Below are 20507 nucleotides of genomic sequence, written 5' to 3'. Positions count from 1 at the left end.
GGAGAGGATGTGAAGGTGACTGTAATAAGCTCAGTGAATGGAAGATATAAGGTATGGTGCGTGAGAAAAGATGGTTGAGGGATATATATATATATATGGTGAGACCCCTTCGGTCATGACTAACCATGGGATTGCACCTAGAAAGTTACCCTCCCAGGCACAAGTTCGGGCAAGGTTGTTTTTATGGAAGGCCAGCAGTCGTCCATGCATACCAGCCTCCCCTCTCCACGCCACTGATGTTATCCAAGGGAAAGGCAAGGGCTGATACGGCTTGGCACCTGTGACGTCGCAGCTCATTTCTACAGCTCAGTGAACTGGAGCAACGTGAAATAAAGTCTCTTGCTCAAGAACACAACACGCAGCCCGGTCCGGGATTCAAACTCAACCTCATGATCGTAAGCTCGACGCTCTAACCACGGAGCCAAGCGCCTTCACACACACACACACACACATATATATATGAGAGAAAGAGAGAGAGAGAGAGAGAGAGAGAGAGAGAGAGAGAAAAAAGGAGAAGTAGTTAGTGTGAGAAGCCAACACTTGATAATTTTGACGAAGGATCCATGTCCGTAACGTCAAATTGTTTGACTCTTTAGAGCAGCTAAACTTATCGAACTCACAAACTCTTTATTCTATTATTAACATTATTGACAACACCCATCAAGGCCACTATTTAGGAGCCTTGTTTTACTTTCACGAACTTTTAGCCTGTCACTTACATGTCTAACAGGTTTCTTCTATCGCTAAATCTGACGTGTTTAATCTATCACTCTCAGTGTGTTTAGTTGCCATTCTCATGTGTAATATCTTTAGTGGGATTGAGGTTATGCGATGATAATTAATCAACTGTAGATCATCAGAGTAAAACTCCTAATCTTATTTACTCGAACACAATCATCATATATCTCACGTTAGAAACTTGCCTGTCATCTTGTGTCAAGGTAATTTATTGAAACGTAATTGGTTTAAATATATGGCGAAGCTGTCGCTAACCAGACCAGCTGGATTGTGAACGACATTCCAGACAAGTCAATAAGTCAACACTTACACTCGTGATTTGCTATAAATAGCAGATCGGTATTCGCTGTTTCTTAATCACACACATTATATATACGTATATATATATATATATATATATATATATATATATATATATATATATATATATATATATATATGTATATATATATATATATATATATATATATATATATATATATATATATATATATATATATATATATATATATGTATATGTATATATATATGTATATATATATATATATATATATATATATATATATATATATATATATATATATATATATATATATATATATATATATACAGAGAGAGGGAAAGACGAAAGAGGGAGAGAGAGTTCCAGTTTCCGTCTACCACATCCACTCACAAGTTTTTGGTGGCTATGAGGTTATAGCAACAGTTACTTGTACAAGGTGTCGCACTGTGGGACTGAACCGATAACCACATCTTTGGGAAACAGTTTTCTCAGCCACACAACCGAGCCTGCACTTGTGTGTGTGTGTGTGTGTGTGTGTGTGTGTGTGAATTTCATTCCACCTGCCCTAGTTAGCACGTACGAAAATGTTGTCATTATTTTCATTCTCCAGTAAGTAAAATGTCCTCGATTTTTCAACTTTCGAAAAACGGAATGAAAGAAAAAAAACAAAACAACCTTACTTGGTAACAAGTTAAGGTTGAATACCTAGGACTGTCACATATTTGTGTTGGCAAACAGACTTTACTGTACAGTACTGTTACTACGTATTTTTCGCTCAGAGATTTAAAACTAGTAATTTTTCTTTTAACTTAATAAGAGTCTTTAAAGAAAGAACAGAGTAAGAGCCCAAATGAAAGCATACAGTCCTTGAGAAGACCGATTCTTGATAAAAAGCTGGTATTGTTTCAGCTCTAAAATCTTTCAATATTCTTCATATTACTAGAATCTGTTGAGACGAACACAGATGTAAATATAGAAAAAAAATAAGCGCATGAAAAAACTTCCGCTTGGCACGGCGTTTAGGACAAAGTGTTGAAGACCTAGGTTACGTAATGTAGTATATGAACTGATAACCATTTTTACTTGTTTATATAACAAAAAAAATCCTTAATGTACTGACTTTACTAATCGGAACACTAACCTGGCAGTGACACAAAACGCAGTTAACGGTAAATATTTTCAGACAATGTTTTAAATATTTGAAGAGGAGACTGGTCTAAACGTTGTGGGCTGATAATCGATGATTCCAAATAAATACAAATTTATATTATTTGTAAATCTTGTTCACAATGTTAGAATTGATACACAAGTTTAAATATTGTATACGTTGTTGAGAACATAGCAACAAAAGCGGCAACAACAACAAATCAAGAAGAAAAGTTACGGGTGTAAAGGTTACGTATATATTTAAGATGTTTAGATAGAGTTAAGTTAATGGCTGTAAAAAGTTAAGATATAAAGCAAGAAATAAGTTGGATTCTGATCGTTATCACGTCTTCAAAGCAATTCCACCATGAAATAATACGGAATAACGGAATTACATTTAAAGATAATTCGGATGAGAGACAAAGGGTCTGTATAATAAAAGCCAGTGAAATTCGGAACAATTTCTGATCAGCGGTGCAAAAATTCCCTATTTTGGAACAGATATCGATCAGAATGGAAAGTTTCGAGAGAAAACAATTTAGAAGAAATTTTATTGAATTGAGTGGCCATATAACCTTTTGTTTTTCCGGATATTTTATAGTGAAGGTAATTAACCATAACATCGGTGCTCTTGTTAGATCGTGTAGCCTCATTTAACCTGCGAACAATCCATAGAATTTTGAAGTCTATTTTGGTATCAATTATATACTAATACTTCATGTACTCTTAATTCACAAGTAATTATTGAAGTTCTTCAGTGAGAAGGCACCAAGACATTATTCATGAACAAACTTAAAATTGAACTCACGAGGAAGCTTGTACCAAGTAACACACGCACATACATGCTTACACATATAAACTTATAACAGTTCTGTCAGAAGTCCTGTGCCGGAGATTAATCCGGTTTTCATGGTATGTAAATGATTGAGATTACAACAATCAACCCTGAACAGGATGCCAGTCCGTCACAGGGTTAAGCTCACAGATATTGCTGGAACTCATTATATCTAAGTGGACTGAAGTAACATGAAGTATTTTGTTCAAGAATACAACGTACCACCTGGTTCAGGAATCGAAACAACGCTCCTACGGTTGAAATTCGTTAACCACTAAGCCATACGCCTTCACTATAATATAGATTTTAAATTTCAGGGAGAGTATGTCGATCTAATCGACCTCAGAGCTCAACTAGCATATATTTTATTGATCCCCGAAATGATGAAAGGCAAAGTCGACCTCAGTGGAATTTGAGCTCAGACTACGAAAATGAAGACGAGTGGAATGCCGCTAAACATTTTTCCGACGTGTTATCGATTCTGTCCGTTCGCCGCCTTCATCTTTGCCTATATATATAAACACATATATTTGCATGTGAACACGTTGCAAAAATCCACAAAAGAGGAGAAACACTGCAAAACAAAGATGCACCACGTGCGTGACAGTATGAGCCAAATGAACAACACCAGTCGGATGACTGATGCATAAGGGTCGCATCAAGTGGCTTCTAGCAGCGGAAGCCTGAACTACAACGGGTTTGTCCCACTGAGATCGTTTCCGGTTATTTTTTAGCAATACCTCGTATATATATATATATATATATATATATATATATATATATATATATATATATATATATATATATATATATATATATACATGCCGGGTGAAACAAAATTTATTTTGTCACAGATATGGATTAGAAAGCAGTGTTCAAATTAAATCTTGAGTACTTGAGTACTTTATTCTTGCGATCTGATAATGTGTCTTTGAACCTGTCATCTCTGTGCATGCACGCATGCACACGCACGCACACACACACACACACACACACACACACACACACACACACACACACACACAAAAGTACGTTTGTGTATATGCATATACCATGTTATATAGGTCTTTATATGCACATGTATATACACATACAATTGCTTACATTATATATATATATATATATATATATATATATATATATATATATATATATATATATATATATATATGTATATATGTATATATATATATATATATATATATATATATATATATATATATATATATATATATATATATATGTATGTATGTATATATATGCATGCATTTATATTTATATATGTTTAGTTATATAAATACAAAAAGTTCATTTTTGGGAGGTAGACTTAATATAACACCCAATTTAACGCCATAATCTTGACCATGGTGCCTGAAGCCTAATCGGCTGTTATACAGCATTCGGATGAAAGAAGACGTCACCGGCGCGAATTGAACTCAGAATGCTAGAATGTCAGACTCAAATAATTTATATTTATACCTTACGTACATTGATGTTTTTATGTAGTAGGAAACTAATTTCCCGAATAGAATTACGAACGATATAATTGATTTTTTCTCTCTTCTCATTCTGTAAATTGACAGAGAAGAGCTTCGACGTGGTCTCTCGACCTGTTAGAGATAGCAGCTGAATTAATTCAAATCACACCATAATGAGTCAACAAATAGATGAATAAAGAAACTTAAGATAGCTAGAATGCTATAAATATACAAGAAGTTGTAATGGTCATGAATAGGACGGATTTGATATACTAGATATTTTAGAGATTTTATTATCCTCTAGCAGCAGTAGGATAAGCAGAACTTCTGTGGTATGTTGCTAGAAACCGTAACCAAATTTATGATATATGTCATTACAAAGGGAAAGGATACTTAGATAATAAGATTACAGATATACTGTCAAGGGAAAGAGAGCCTGGTAACAGCTGGATTGCTTTTGGTCATAGATATGCTTAATTAGAGCTGAGCTGGGGCTAAACAACGATATATAAATTGATCAATTTTCTCTCCTTTAACTGGAAATATGGTGCTGAATGTAAGCGAATCAATCTATGCTAAATAGACAAGAGTTTCAGAACAACATTGCTTTAATATAGAACCAGTTTAAACGTAATTGTGTGTAGAACTGCAAGCAAGATGTGATAAAGAATAAATAGTTTCATTTAAGTTTGTGGAATACTTTCTCTTTTGAAAATCGCAGATTTTCTCAGATAATGAAAATAATGTATTTCCAGTACTCTCCTCTTTCGGTAGATTACAAAATCTGTTCAATTACCCAGGGCCATAAAACAGGCATTAACCGTTCCATTATAACTGGAAAAGCAATGAAATTTGTAAAATAATCTGATTCAGCAGAAAATTACATTATTTAAGAGCATATCGCTTCATTATATATTCGTTACCTAACATAAACACATGTTTAACGTTAAGGATCAGGATAGGAATTAATTAGCGATATTTATGATACAACTGCAAAAGTTATATGAGACATGTACTGGCTACATCATGTGTCGTGTTGTCTTGTTGTCATAATCATTAGCAGATCAATGCATCACAGTTTTATGTCATAAACACGGTATATATGCAGGCTCTTAATAGGTATTTATTAAATCGCCATAGATTATCTTCCGAGTTAGATGTGGAACTGTAGCTTACTGACTAAGATAAACTTATCATTCAGTTCTCTTAGAGGAATTAAATACTATCTAAATAACATTTTATATTGTATTTTCGGTAACGTGATGCAACCATTAATCATATGAGCAAACAGAACTTGATACTGATGATAACACACACATATACACGTGCGCGCGTTTGTATGTATACGTGTGTACACGGACACACATGTATATATATATATATATATATATATATATATATATATATATATATATATATATATATATATGCATATGTATATGATGTATACATACATATTTATGTAAGGTGTATATGTGTGTATATACACGTATATTTATGTGCATGCACACACACACACACACACACACACACACACGCACAAACACACACACACACGCGCACACACGCGCGCACACACACACACATACATATTGGAACAGTTTTATTACATCAACAATTTATATACGTGGTCTGATCAATAAGTATTCGGACTGTTGCCGTAGTAACGAAGCTAAAGCACGCTTAGCAAGACCGCTTGGCACAGATTGAATTTGAACACTGCTGTGCAAGCGCACTAAGTTTTAACGTTCCACTGTTTACAACAGTGCTTGGAAGGAACGTGTATAACGTGTAATCGCCGCATTGACAATGACAGAGAAAGTTGAGCAGAGAATCTGCATAAAATTTTGCCAAAAGGTTGGCGATACCGGCTAAGAGGACTATGCAAAGTTTTCAAGTTGTTTTTATCGTCCTTGACTCAATCAAGAAGATCTTGTGCAACTGAATCTGAATGTCTTTAGAAGATCTTGTGCAACTGAATCTGAATGTCTTTTTGGTCAGCTGAAAGCAGTTTTGGCACAAATTTGGCAGTCTCATACCCAAATCTTGAGCGATAATGGACTGAACTGAACTGTAACTAATCTGCACATCCCCTGATAACTCACGGATGGTGATTCGACGATTTCCCCTCACAGCTGCACGCACATCTGCGGTGTTTTTCTCAGTTCTGCTAGTTGCGGGTCTCCCAGAACGCTCGTCAGCATCGACATTTTTTTCGGCCATTTCGGAAACGTCTGAGCCACTCGCACACTTGTGTGCGGCTCATACAATCCTCTCCATACACTTTCTGCAACTTTGCATAGGTGTCTGAGCAGGTATCGCCATGACAACCTTGTCGTCGTCAATGCGACGATCACACGCTACACACCTTCCTTCCAAGCACTGGTGTAAAGAGCAGAAATGAGCTGGAATGTTAAAACTTAGTACGCATGCACAACAATGCTGAAGGTAAATATTTGCCCACCGGCTTTACTCTGCGTGCTTTAGCTTCGTTACAATACCAACAGTCCGGCTACTTATTCATCAGAGCTTGTATATATATATATATATATATATATATATATATACATGTTTGTGTGTGTGTATGTATGTATAAATATATATAGCAATTAGAAAATGGAAGAGAATTAATTAACAAAATAAGTTAATTAATTCAACGGAATACACTGTCTGCAAGTCGTTGAGTAGAGCATATTCTCCTCCATTTTCTAATTGCTATATAAATTTAGGGTAAAATAACCCCCCTTTTACACGCACCCACTTATTACACTTGGTATAACACTAGTGTAACGATAATTTTGTACCCTCCCAGCAGTATATTGGATAGATACTATCCCTTAGTGGGTTGAATCCTCAACCCCTAACTCTCTTGCATTACATATATATATATATATATATATATATATATATATATATATATTTACATGTATATTAACACACACACACATTCATATACACACACGCATACATACGTACCTTATGCATCTATTACATATGCTATGTTATGCAACAAACTACTTCAGCGACCACTAGGATTGCAAACTCATTGACAAAATACTCTGACACTTGGACTATAAATATAATCTCACTATGGAGATTTAAGAGTAAAGTAAACTGTTGGCGACGAGATTGCAATGATAATTGAAACTGAAGCCAACAGATAGCTTCTTTCTGTCTGTCCACAGCAAAATTGTTTAATTAAAGAGAGCCATTTATGACTGTCCAGTAGATATAATCAATCTTATGCTATACACTGTAAGCTGACTTTCGTCTATACGTTGTCTATTCAAGAGCTTCCATCATAGCATCAGAAACGAACACTACCAACACCCCAGTATTCAACTCAAAACACGTGTGTGTGTGTGTGTGTGTGTGTGTGAGAAAGAGAGAGAGAGTGTGTGTGTGTGAGTGTGTGTGTGTGTGTGTGTGTGTGTGTATCCGTGCGTGTGTGTGTATGCGCGTGCGCAGAGGCCCAGTGGCTAGGGTGTTGCACTCACGATCGTTAGATGGTAATTTGCGTCGTGTTCTTGAGCGAAACACATCATCTCAGGTTGCTCTCCGATCTCTTCGACACCTGAAGCGTGTTACACATTACACCTGCACAGACAATCATCGATTTGATGGAGAGAGTGCGTTAATGAGTGGCACGAATATTTGATCACTATAAACAAATCATTTATCGTTCTGTAAAACCTGAATGTACATACGTTGTCTTTGACGGGAGAGTCCATCAGTTATGTATATATATATTTTTGTTTGTGTGTGTGTGAGTTTGTGTATATATGTATGTGTGTGTATATCTCAATCTCTATCTATCTATCATCTCAATCTCTATCTATCTATCATCTCTCTCTCTCTCTCTCTCTCTCTCTCTCTATATATATATATATATATATATATATATATATATATATATATATATATATATATATATATATATATATATATATATATAAATTTATGTATATATTAATATTATCTTGGTTGAAAAAAACTTCAATAATGTAAATATGTTAATAGTTACCAGGGTAGCAAAAATCATCCAAAAACCGGGATATCATACCCTGTTAATGGGTAGAAATTCCATGTTAAAGTGATGCATTTTGAACTCAAAATACATACATACATACATGTATATATATATATATATATATATATATATATATATATATATATATATATATATATATATATATATATATATATATATATATATATATATATATATATCGTCGTCGTCGTTTAACGTCTGCTTTCCATGCTAGCATGGGTGGGACGATTTGACTGAGGATTGGTGGACCAGGAGGCAACACTAGGCTCCAATCTGATTTGGCAGAGTTTCTACAGCTGGATGCCCTTCCTAACGCCAACCACTCCGAGTGTGTAGAGGGTACTTAAGCAACAAGGATATCCAAAGTTAATGCAGTTTTATGCAACTCCATTTATTTAAGCAATGTGAACAATACATCAAATGTAAAATACAGAGCAATCCTCAGCTGTACAAAGATCTAGAAATTTACTGAAATTACATTTCAACAGAAGGACATATTTTTATAACTACATTACAACTCTCCAAGTAGAAAAGAAGAATACAAAAAAGCATTTTGACTTAGCCAGACCATACAGGCTAGTGAATTTTTAACTGTCACTGATTTTATTTTATTTTGTTTTTGTTTCTGATTTATGGATCATCTTATCAGACGTGTTGATTCAAAGCTTAAGAGGGCACCAGCATTTTCCTCGTAGGAAAACTAAAATTTTAACTTTATCCATGGATGGTATATGGTTTTACTGAAATTGTTTTCATATCACATTTGCTATTGCTGTTAGTTTAGTGTTTTGAGATGATTTGAAATTTCTTAATAGTTCTTATAGTTTTCAAACCTTTTAAAATTTTATTTGATGCCTGACCCTAAAGGATTCATGCTATTCCATTGTTGTAGTATTATCATTGTTATCTTATGGGTGACTTAAATAAATCTAATCCTTATTCCATTATTATTTTGTACTTAGCCCATGTTAGTTAACACAAGTTCCTGATAATTTAAGATAGTGCAATGTAATTAAATTAGTACATAATTATCATGTTCTCTATTAATAGTTTAGTGCACCATTATATTCTATGTTAATTCCAATCATTCATTTTATCAGTTTCTTAAACCTTGATGAGTCCATCATTATAAACCATGTAACTCCTATGTATCAATTCTTTACATTAGTTATATAATAAATTGTATCTTCTATGTGTCCTTTAAATGATATTAGATATATAAGTTTAATTTTAAAATTAGTTATATAATAAATTTTATCTCTTACCTGTCCTTTAAGTGATATTAGATATATAAGTTTAATTTTAAAATTTTAGTCCAATAAATATAATCACATCTTATCTATGGTTCCTTATATTGGTGTAAATAAGTCTAAATGTACTTTACCATAGCATTTTCAATCAATACCACTTCATGGTTTTTGCATACTGCATTAATTGATTATTCACATTACTATACACTATTTCTTTTTATGTAATTATTAATTTACAATTAATGTTAAATCTCTGAACGAGGTATTAATTTATAATTAGTTTTTTATTTATTCACATATTAATTAAGGAAATATTGGTATCCCAAGTATTTCAAACTTAGCATATGTAAAACAATACTGATACATTATTCTGTTTAATGAAAACTATGAATAATCATTTACTGTATCTGTACAAAATATAGCAACATTATTTTATATACTTTTGACCTAGGTGCCTTATATTAAAACTTCCCCTACTCCATTATAAACTGGTCTGCTAATAGTGAAACACCCCATTTATAGTAGTTTACCACTAAACCCAAAGAAACTTTATAAGTATATCATCCATGTTTGCTGTCTATACTGTTTACCTCTTTCCCTTTCCCTACAAGGAACATGCTGGTGCCCTCTTAAGCTTTGAATCACCAGGTGTGATAAGATGATCCATAAATCAGAAACAAAAAGACACATAAAATCAGTGACAGTTAAAAATCTGCTTACTATTAATTACTAGCCTGTATGGCCTGGTTAAGTCAAAATGTTTTTTTTTTTTTTTGTATTCTTCCTTTCTACTTGGAGAGTTTAAATGTAGTTATACAAATATTTATTCTATTGAAATGTAATTTCAGTAAATTTTTATATCTTTGTGCAGATGAGGATTTCTCTGCATTTTACATTTGATGTAATGTTCACATTGCTTAAATAAATGGAGTCGCATGAATCGATCGTACTGCATTAACTTTGAATATCCTTGTTGCTTATTTTGATTTTAATCACCTTATTTTGAAATTGTATGGATAATACCATACTTAATTCTGGTGCCTAAACTTAAGTACCATATTACCCTTGAATCTATCTATCTATCTATGTATATATATATATATATATATATATATATATATATATATATATATATATATATATATATATATATATATATACATATATATATATATATATATATATATATATATATATATATATATATATATATATATATATGCTCCGATGGATGTGTAATGTCAGTGTGCATACTAGACAGAGTATCAGTACCTTGAGAGAAAAGTTGAACTTACGAAGCATCAGTTGTAGTGTGCAAGAGAGACGACTGCGCTGGTATGGTCATGTAGCGAGAATGGATGAGGATAGCTGTGTGAAAAAGTGCCACGCCTTAACAGTTGAGGGATCCTGTGGAAGAGGTAGGCCCAGGAAGACCTGGGATGAGGTGGTAAGGCACGACCTTCGAACATTGGGCCTCACCGAGGCGATGACTTCTGACCGAGACCTTTGGAAATATACTGTGCGCGAGAAGACCCGGGAAGCCAAGTGAGACCTAAATCTAAGGCCCAGCCAGCCCACTTATGCGTGCCTTCCTTTCTTCATTGGACACTAAATTCCACTTGTGAAGACCTGTTGAGGCAAGTGAAATCGAAATCGAGTTAAATTAAAATTGGATACTAAACCCCACTGCGAAGACCTGTTGAGGCAAGTGAAATAGAAATAGATTGTTGCTTTCGAGTCGAGATCGTTGCCAGTGCCCCTGGGCCGGCTTGCGGGTGACACATGAGGTTTTTCAAGCGAGGTCGTTGCCGGTGCCCCCGGACTGGCTCATGTTCGGGCGACACATGAAATCTTTCGAGCGGGATCGTTGCCAGTGCCCCTGGACTGGCTCTTGTGCGGGTGACACATGAGGTTTTTCGAGCGAGATCGTTGCCGGTGCCCCTGGACTGGCTCATGTGCGGGTGACGCATGAAATCTTTCGAGCGGAATCGTTGCCAGTGCTCCTGGACTGGCTCATGTGCGGGCGACACATGAATCTTTCGAGCGGGATCGTTGCCAGTGCCCCTGGATTGGCTCATGTGCGGGCGACACATGATATCTTTCGAGCGATATCGTTGCTGGTGCCCCTGGACTGACTCTTGTGCGGGTGACACATGAAATGTTTGAGCGGGTTCGTTGCCAGTGCCCCTGGACTGGCTCTTGTGCGGGTGACACATGAAATGTTTTGAGCGGGATCGTTGCCAGTGCCCCTGGACTGCCGCGTGTGTGGGCGACGCATGAAATCTTTCGAGCGAGATCGTTGCCGGTGCCCCTGTGCCGGCTCTTGTGCAGGTAACACATGAGGTTTTTCGAGCGAGGTCGTTGCCGGTGCCCCTGGGCTGGCTCTTGTGCGGATGACACATGAAATGCCTTGAGCGAGACGGGATCGTTGCCAGTGCCCCTGGACTGGCTCATGTGCGGGCGACACATGAAGTCTTTCGAGCAGGATCGTTGCCAGTGCCCCTGGATTGGCTCATGTGCGGGCGACACATGAAATCTTCCGAGCGAGATCGTTGCCGGTGCCCCTGGGCTGTCTATTGTGCGGGTGACACATGAGGTTTTTCGAGCGATATCGTTGCCAGTGCCCCTGGACTGGCTCTTGTTCTGGTGACACATGAAATTTCTTCGAGCGAGATCGTTGCCGGTGCCGCTGAACTGGCTCTTGTGTGGGGTTCTGGGATTTTTCGAGCGGGATCGTTGCTGGTGCCCCTGAGCTGGCTCTTGTGCGGGTGACACGTAAAAGCACCCACTACACTCTCTGAGTGGTTGGCTTTAGGAAGGGCATCCAGCTGTAGAAACACTGTCAAATCAGATTGGAGCCTGGTGTAGCCATCTGGTTTCACCAGTCCTCAGTCAAATCGTACAACCCATGCTAGCATGGAAAGCGGACGTTAAACGACGACGACAATACGTACAGACATATATATATATATATATATATATATATATATATATATATATATATATATATATATATATATATATACCGCCTGACTGGCCTTTGTAGGGTTTTCGAGCGAGATCGTTGCCAGTGCCCCTGCACTGGCTCTTGTGCGGGTGGCACATAAAATACACCATTTCGAGCGTGGCCGTTTTCGTGCGGGTGACACGTAAAAGCACCCACTACACTCTCTGAGTGGTTGGCGTTAGGAAGGGCATCCAGCTGTAGAAACTCTGCCAAATTAGATTGGAGCCTGGTGTTGCCATCCGGTTTCACCAGTCCTCAGTCAAATCGTCAAACCCATGCTAGCCTGGAAGGCGGACGTTAAACGATGATGATGATGATGATGATGATCCATTTGCGTGTGTGTGAGCGTGTGTATATATTCTTGTATATATCCATATATGTATCTAAATATGTGTATATATGTTTATGCGTAAATACATCTATATATGTAATTAAACACGTAGAAAAAAGAAAGAAAAGAAGGAAGAAAGATACATAGATAGATAGATAGACAGATAGATAGATAGATAGATAGATAGATAGATAGATAGATAGATAGATAGATAGATAGATAGATAGATAGATAGATGGATAGGTATCGTACAGATGTTTGAAATATTACTTTTTTTTTAAGGCTGTTTTCCATGCTTGTTCTCAAATCCTCAGATTTAGTAGAAAAATAAAATTCGAAAACTGTTTTCCCATTTCTATTAGTGAATAAAGCTTACAAAGTGGTGTTGCCTTGTGTGTAGTGATTCAGATGAACTCTTTTCAAAACTGATTGTCAGAATCACGAAGGAAAAACATAAGAGCTTTAACTTACACACATACACACACAGATATATATAGGGGGTGGGTAGATATACATGTATGTACAAACACACACATACACATATACACGTTCACACACACGTTCACACACAAGTTCACAGACACATACACATACATAGATATATATCACTACGCGTATAAGTATACGCATTACTGCATACATGCATACACACATCCATTAACTGCATAACTCAGGCATATATACGTGAACACTTACAAATATATGTACATATACACATTTTTATCACATCAAAATAGATGCATTGATAAATATGTTTCTTCATCTATGTACGCAGTATTTTCATGTTAATGTCGATATAAACCACACAAAAAAAAAAAAAAAAATGCGCTTTACAAAATATACCATTTATGCTCTAAAACATTTGTCAGTAAATGCATCCCACTGTGAGTTGGCTGGAATATTCTGTGAATTATATTCCTTAGTAAATGTTCGGAATATGCGAATTGTTTTCTCAGTGGCTGTCTACGAATTTGTAATCTCATATTGTGGTGTTGATACAAAATTTAGTTCTAAAAGTTCTAAACTAACTATTTCTTTACTGCCCACAAGGGGCTACACACAGAGGGGACAAACAAGGACAGACAAACGGATTAAGTCGATTATATCGACCCCAGTGCGTAACTGGTACTTAATTTATCGACCCCGAAAGGATGAAGGGCAAAGTCGACCTCGGCGGAATTTGAACTCAGAACGCAGTGGCAGACGAAATACCGCGAAGCATTGCGCCCGGCGTGCTAACGTTTCTGCCAGCTCGCCGCCTTCAGGAGATAACTCAGCCATTGTTCGTTTTCCCAAGAAGCGGGAGAACGCTTCCACCAAAGGCGCCGGATCCGTTATCATGAGAACAAACGAGCGCGAATGCTGCCGGCCTCGTATCGAAAGAGAATTACGTTAATATTCCCGAACTCGAGCCCGGAGACGTTGCTGCAAGCCCTGCGGAGAATTCTCTCTTCTTCGTAAAAGATTGCGTCCGTGGAATCGGCTCGTCTGGAGATACGAATATGGTTCCAGTAGAGCGCCGCGTCTCAGGCAGCGTCCGCTGCGCTCTCGGCGGTCCTGGAAAATCCAAGTCCGTGACGATTCGCAGCTCTCGCGTCAGTCCGTATCGACCATTTGCAACAGGTCTCCAAGATGTACTTCTTCTAGTCGATAGCGCCACTGTAGGTAAGGGAAGTCGGCAAACTAGATCCGTACTTTCAGAAAAAGGATTGGTTCCGAGGACCAAGTCGGTCGGGCCGTGTGTGTTGCCGCGCGACAACGTCACCGTTCTTTCGTTGTTTATTTTCACTGTAGTCTACGAAATAACCGGAGATGCATTTAGACTTAGTATTGTAAATCTGTTATTCTTTTTTATACTGGAAATTATGAACATTAGTGTCGTTATTAACAGTTTTTCTAACTGACCAATCACTAAGAATGTGTATCTCGTTCAAGATGTACTAGTTTTGTTTTTCTAACCGATGTTTACATTCTTTGTCAACATGTACCAGCAAAAAATACACATGTATATCCTCACGCCCGCGCATGTATATACGATGGGCTTCTAGACAGTCCCCGTCAATCGAATCCCACATGAAAGATATTGGTCAACTTGAAGGTATGATAGACGATACAATCTCAAGATGTTACGCAATGCATTACAACACGGACCAACGCTATTCTAAAGCGAACCAAATTGCTGTGTCTATACGTATATATCCTGACGTACATCTCTCTGCCCCTGGTTTTATCTATTTTTCCATACTGTTAATATTCATGTTAAAGTAGAAACGTTTATCTCTACCAATCGGAGACCCACTTCGGTCACGAATGACCATGCGATTGCACCTAGAAAGTTACCCTCCGAGGCACAAGTCCGGGCAAGGTTGTTTGTGGAAGACCAGCAGTCGCCCATGCATTCTAAGCTCCCCTCTCCACGCCACAGATGTTATCCAAAGGAAAGGCAAAGGCCGATACAGCTTGGCACCAGTGACGTCGCAACTCATTTCTACAGCTGAGTAAACTGGAGCAACGTGAAATAAAGTGTCTTGCTCAAGAACACAACACGCATCCCGGTCCGGGATTCGAACTCACAATCTCAGGGTCGTAAGTTCCACGCTCTAACCACTGAAGCATGCGCCTTCATTCTATAGCAATCATATTTCACTTAAAGTAGACACAATGCAGCTTAAACTTGAATCTACATCGACAATGAACAAAAACTGACGTAAGTATTCTGAATTTCAGCGCTGCTCCCAGACATTTTTAACAAATTTAACAATAACTTCCAAATTATTGATTTTATTGATATTCACACGAATTTCCAGATCAAATACGTAATAAAATGAGAATTTCCCTCTATCATTCTCTCTAATCGATTCAATAACTCCAAACTATTCAAAAGTTATAAAGTTATTTTTCTCATCGCTCAGCATTGCATTCAATGTCAACGCCGTTGCTCTCGACTCGCCTTAAATAATACTTGAAGGCATTTGTGCAAGAATCTATAAAGCAACCGACTTTTCGTTGATTCTTCTGTTCACTGTCACTATCAATATCACTACAATTTCTACTACCACTGCCACTACTACTACTAGTAACAACAGCAATAATAAAGGTTTCAAATTCTGGCACAAGGCCAGCAAGTTCAGTAGAGGGAGATGGTCGATTATATTGACCCCCAGTGTTCAAATTTTATTTATTATATCGACCCCGAAAGTATAAAAGGCAAAGTCGACCTCGGCGGTGGAATTTGAACTTAGAACATAAAGACGGATGAAAGTCTGCTAAACATTTTACCCGACGTGCTAGCGATTCTGCCAGCTCATCATCTTAATTATAATAATATGATGATGATGATGATGATGAAGGCAATTCAACCTCAGTCCAGTTATAAATACCTGGGAATACTTGAGGTAGATGGAATCAAACACCACGACATGAAGGAAATGTCAAAAAGAAGGTACCTACGGCAAGTGGGAAAAATATTGGCTTCAAAGGTCAATGCCAGAAACATAATTTCGGTAATAAACTCGTGCGCAGTCGCAGTTGTTCGGTATGGCGCTGGAATCCTTAAGTGGACAGAGGAGGAACTATAGGAAATGGTCAGGAAGACAATAAATCTCTTAACGATACCTGGACCCTCAACACTACACACTATCCAAAAAATAGCCCTGCTAGGAACAGCCCACATCCTACACAAGTCACTATCAATTTAATAATACAACCTAAACAAAGCAATCCACAAACACAAGACACATTCCATACAGCAATTAACCAATGAAATAACCTTCTACCAGCAATCCGTTTAACCAACGCAACACACATTCAACACACAATACAAACAGTAATACAAAAAAAAAATGCACCACAGCTCAAAAGAAAAAGAAAACTGACGCAATACAATACTGGGAGGAGTTTGAACATTTCCAACAACAGAAAAGAATATAAAATGCTGCATACTCCCCAGCAACACGGAGCTTTAGCAGGTGATGCAGTAGAAATTTGCCTGAAACTACCAAATGTTGAACAACAACAACAACAATAGATGATGATGATGATGATGATGATGATGATGATGATGATGATGATGATGATGATGATGATGAAGAAGAAGAAGAAGACGACTTCAGAAAAATAAAGACAAATGCGATGATATTGTATTTATGAAAGTAGAACACAATTATTGATATCGTTGTAGTATTGTTCTTAGTTGAATGCTGAACTATGGATAACCCATTGACATTCATTTTCAACTCTAAGACTTCAAGAAACGGAATAATATTACTATATAGACAAAACTGATAATTCTTGAGAAAACTTGGAAGAGCCATTGACGGATTTCGTTCTTTTGTTGGGTGAAATATTTTTAGATAAAGAAGAAAGATAATCTAACAATGTACATGGTTCGAAGATTGTTGAACTTTAGGAATTTATGATTAAATTTTTCTAGAGAGTGACTCATTGTTTACTATCATGCTCAATAGTGGGGTTCAGCCCCAGGTCAATGCTGACTGAGATTTACTATAAAAGGCACTCCAGTCGTGACTATTCGTCTTTTTAGAGGAATGTCTACGACTGTTCGTTGTCCTTTTCGTATTTAAGAACGATATGTTTCGAAGGAGTGGAGGAGCAATGGCCCAGTGGTTAGGGCAGCGGACTCGCGGTCATAAGATCGCGGTTTCGATTCCCAGACCGGGCGTTGTGAATGTTTATTGAGCGAAAACACCTAAAGCTCCACGTGGCTCCAGCAGTGGGTGGTGGTGAACCCTGCTGTACTCTTTCACTACAACTTTCTCTCACTCTTACTACCTGTTTCTGTTGTGCCTGTAATTCAAAGGGTCAGCCTTGTCACACTGTGTCACGCTGAATATCCCCGAGAACTACGTTAAGGGTACACGTGTCTGTGGAGTGCTCAGCCACTTGCACGTTAATTTCTCGAGCAGGCTGTTCCGTTGATCGGATCAACTGGAACCTTCGACGTCGTAAGCGACGGAGTGCCAACACAATTTCGAAGGAGATATTCCTTTATTCTTGTACTAGCTTCAGTCATTGGACTGCAGTTATACTGAGGCACTGCATAGACTCCCTTCAGACCCCCCAAACACTCATACATACACACACACGTATGCATGCACGCAGGCATGCAGGGATGCGTTGACGGATATCAGTCCACATCTTTTATCTTTTATCTTTTACTTGTTTCCGTTATTAGAATGCAGCCATACTGGGGCACTGCCTTGAAAAGTTTTATTGGAACGAATTCTGTCGATCGAACTGGTGTGTTCCGGACGTAAGCAAGCCAACACTGGTTGACATGCAGTGATGGAAGATAAACACAGAAACAAACACACACACACACACACACACACACACACACACACACACACACACACATACACACACACGCACACACTAATATATACGATGGGATTCTTTCAGTTTCCGTCTAGCAAATCCATCAATAACGCTTTGATCAAGCCTGTGGTTATAGTAGCAGACATTTACTCAAGGTACCACGCAGTGGGACTGAACTCGGAATCATGTGGTTGAGAAGCGGACTCCTTACCACCAATTGATGAGACGTTTGCTTAGAGAGAGAGAGAGAGAGAGAGAGAGAAAGTGTGTGTGTGTGTGTGTGTGTGTGTGTATTATTCAGTTAGTCTCTATAAATGGAAACAAGCCTGCTATTTAGTAACAAAAATATCAAAGTGAGTTACTTTATTAACAATGAATAATTTCTCATGACGAAAGCCCCAAAGCTCCCATCACGTTTCCGCCATCCTCTTTATTTAAATGAAGCCATTAAAAGGAACTTGTAACGTCATAGCTTCTTTATACTTTTTCTTCATCTATATTGCAAGTAAACCCTACAGCACTTTATATGTACACCACAGACCATTGATCACATGATCACACATACAGCTGTGTGTATGTGTGTCTGTGTGTGCGTGCGTGCGTGTGCAGAAAGACAGAGAGATAGAGATAGAGAGATAGAGATAGAGACTGAGAACTGTTTGCATTGGCGAGTCAGCGTCAACAAGCAGTAATTCTGCGAAAGAAACTTAAGTCACGCAGAGATGTCTTCTAAGCTTTCTGTATATCTTATTATAGCAAACAATTTATATAAATTTTACAAATGTCCTTACTTTGTTTCGTGTTAAAAACAAGACAAGAAATCAAATAGATTTATTATTAGTAACCATAGTGATTTGAAGTTCAAATTTGTCTGTTTTGTCATAGCCATTACTTTGTTTGTTCTCAAATATACCTACTTTTTTTGGCCCGTTAAAACCTCCCACAACATGGCACTCAAATGGTTATTTATTTTCTACTCTCAGACACTTTTATTTCATCAGTTTCACATATCACTGCCTTTTTCTCCCTCGTATTTGTACATTTACGATGCGCAAATAATCTTGAAAAAAAAAAAATCTCTAAGATGCCGCAGAAGTAGTCGTGTGGTACGAAGCATGCTCTTCAACAGCATAGTTCTGGATTCAATCCCACTGTGTGAAAACTTGAGTGTGTTTTTCCTACTGTAGCCTGGGCTGACCAAAGCCTTGTGAGTGGTTTTGGTAGATAGAACTTGAAGATATCCGTCGTATATATATATATATATTTATATAGCAAGAGAGAGAGAGAGAGAGAGAGAGAAAGAGTGAGAGGGGGAGAGAGAGAGAGAGTGGGGGAGAGATGAAACAAAGGATCAAAGTTCCTTTCTGAGGCGTAGGTTCACATTGCTGATATTCTGTATTTTGTGGCTAATATATTCCCTCCTGGACGGTACACCGATCCGTCGCAGGATTACTCATTCTTGCCAGCTAAGGGAATTGGAGCAAAGTGAAATTAAATATTTTGCTTAAGTCCACTGCCCATCATCTTGTCTAAGAATAGAAACTGCAATCTTACGATCATCAGTGTAACACCCTAACCATTAAGCCATGCACCTCCGCATATAGAGAGATAGACAGATACTTGTATGAATTTATCATATTTGTGTGTAAAAGGACACACACGAACACACACACACACACACACATACACGCACACATACACACAAAAGATATATATATATATATATATATATATATATATATATATAATGTAAATTCGTTTGCGGGAAGCGATTTTGAATAAGCACATAAAAGCACCTATTTTATTAGATAGATAGATAGATAGATAGATAGATAGATAGATAGATAGATAGATAGATAGATAGATAGATAGATAGATGCATGTATGTATGTTTATATGTATGTATATACGTATGTAAGTATTATATGCATATAGCAAATGAAATAATCAAATAGAGTAAACCCAAGTTTTATTTTCTGCCGAAATAGGAAGTTATTGTACGTATTTATTTCTCATGGAAACTTATATATTTGAACCTAATAGTAAAATAA

At 37.2% G+C, this 20507-nt stretch overlaps 1 protein-coding gene across 4 annotated transcripts in view; it reads right to left on the bottom strand.

Moving 5' to 3' along the window:
* LOC106867807 (atrial natriuretic peptide receptor 1) overlaps nucleotides 1-20507 on the bottom strand; it is an 865062-nt gene that overhangs the window by 201513 nt on the left and 643042 nt on the right. The window lies entirely within an intron of this gene.

The sequence above is a fragment of the Octopus bimaculoides genome, chromosome 8 (assembly GCF_046866305.1).
Source record: "Octopus bimaculoides isolate indiv1 chromosome 8, ASM4686630v1, whole genome shotgun sequence".
Classification (NCBI taxonomy): Eukaryota; Metazoa; Mollusca; class Cephalopoda; order Octopoda; family Octopodidae; genus Octopus; species Octopus bimaculoides.
The sequence above is the reverse complement of the archived record's forward strand: the minus strand, read 5'-3'. Positions and strand labels throughout refer to the sequence as shown.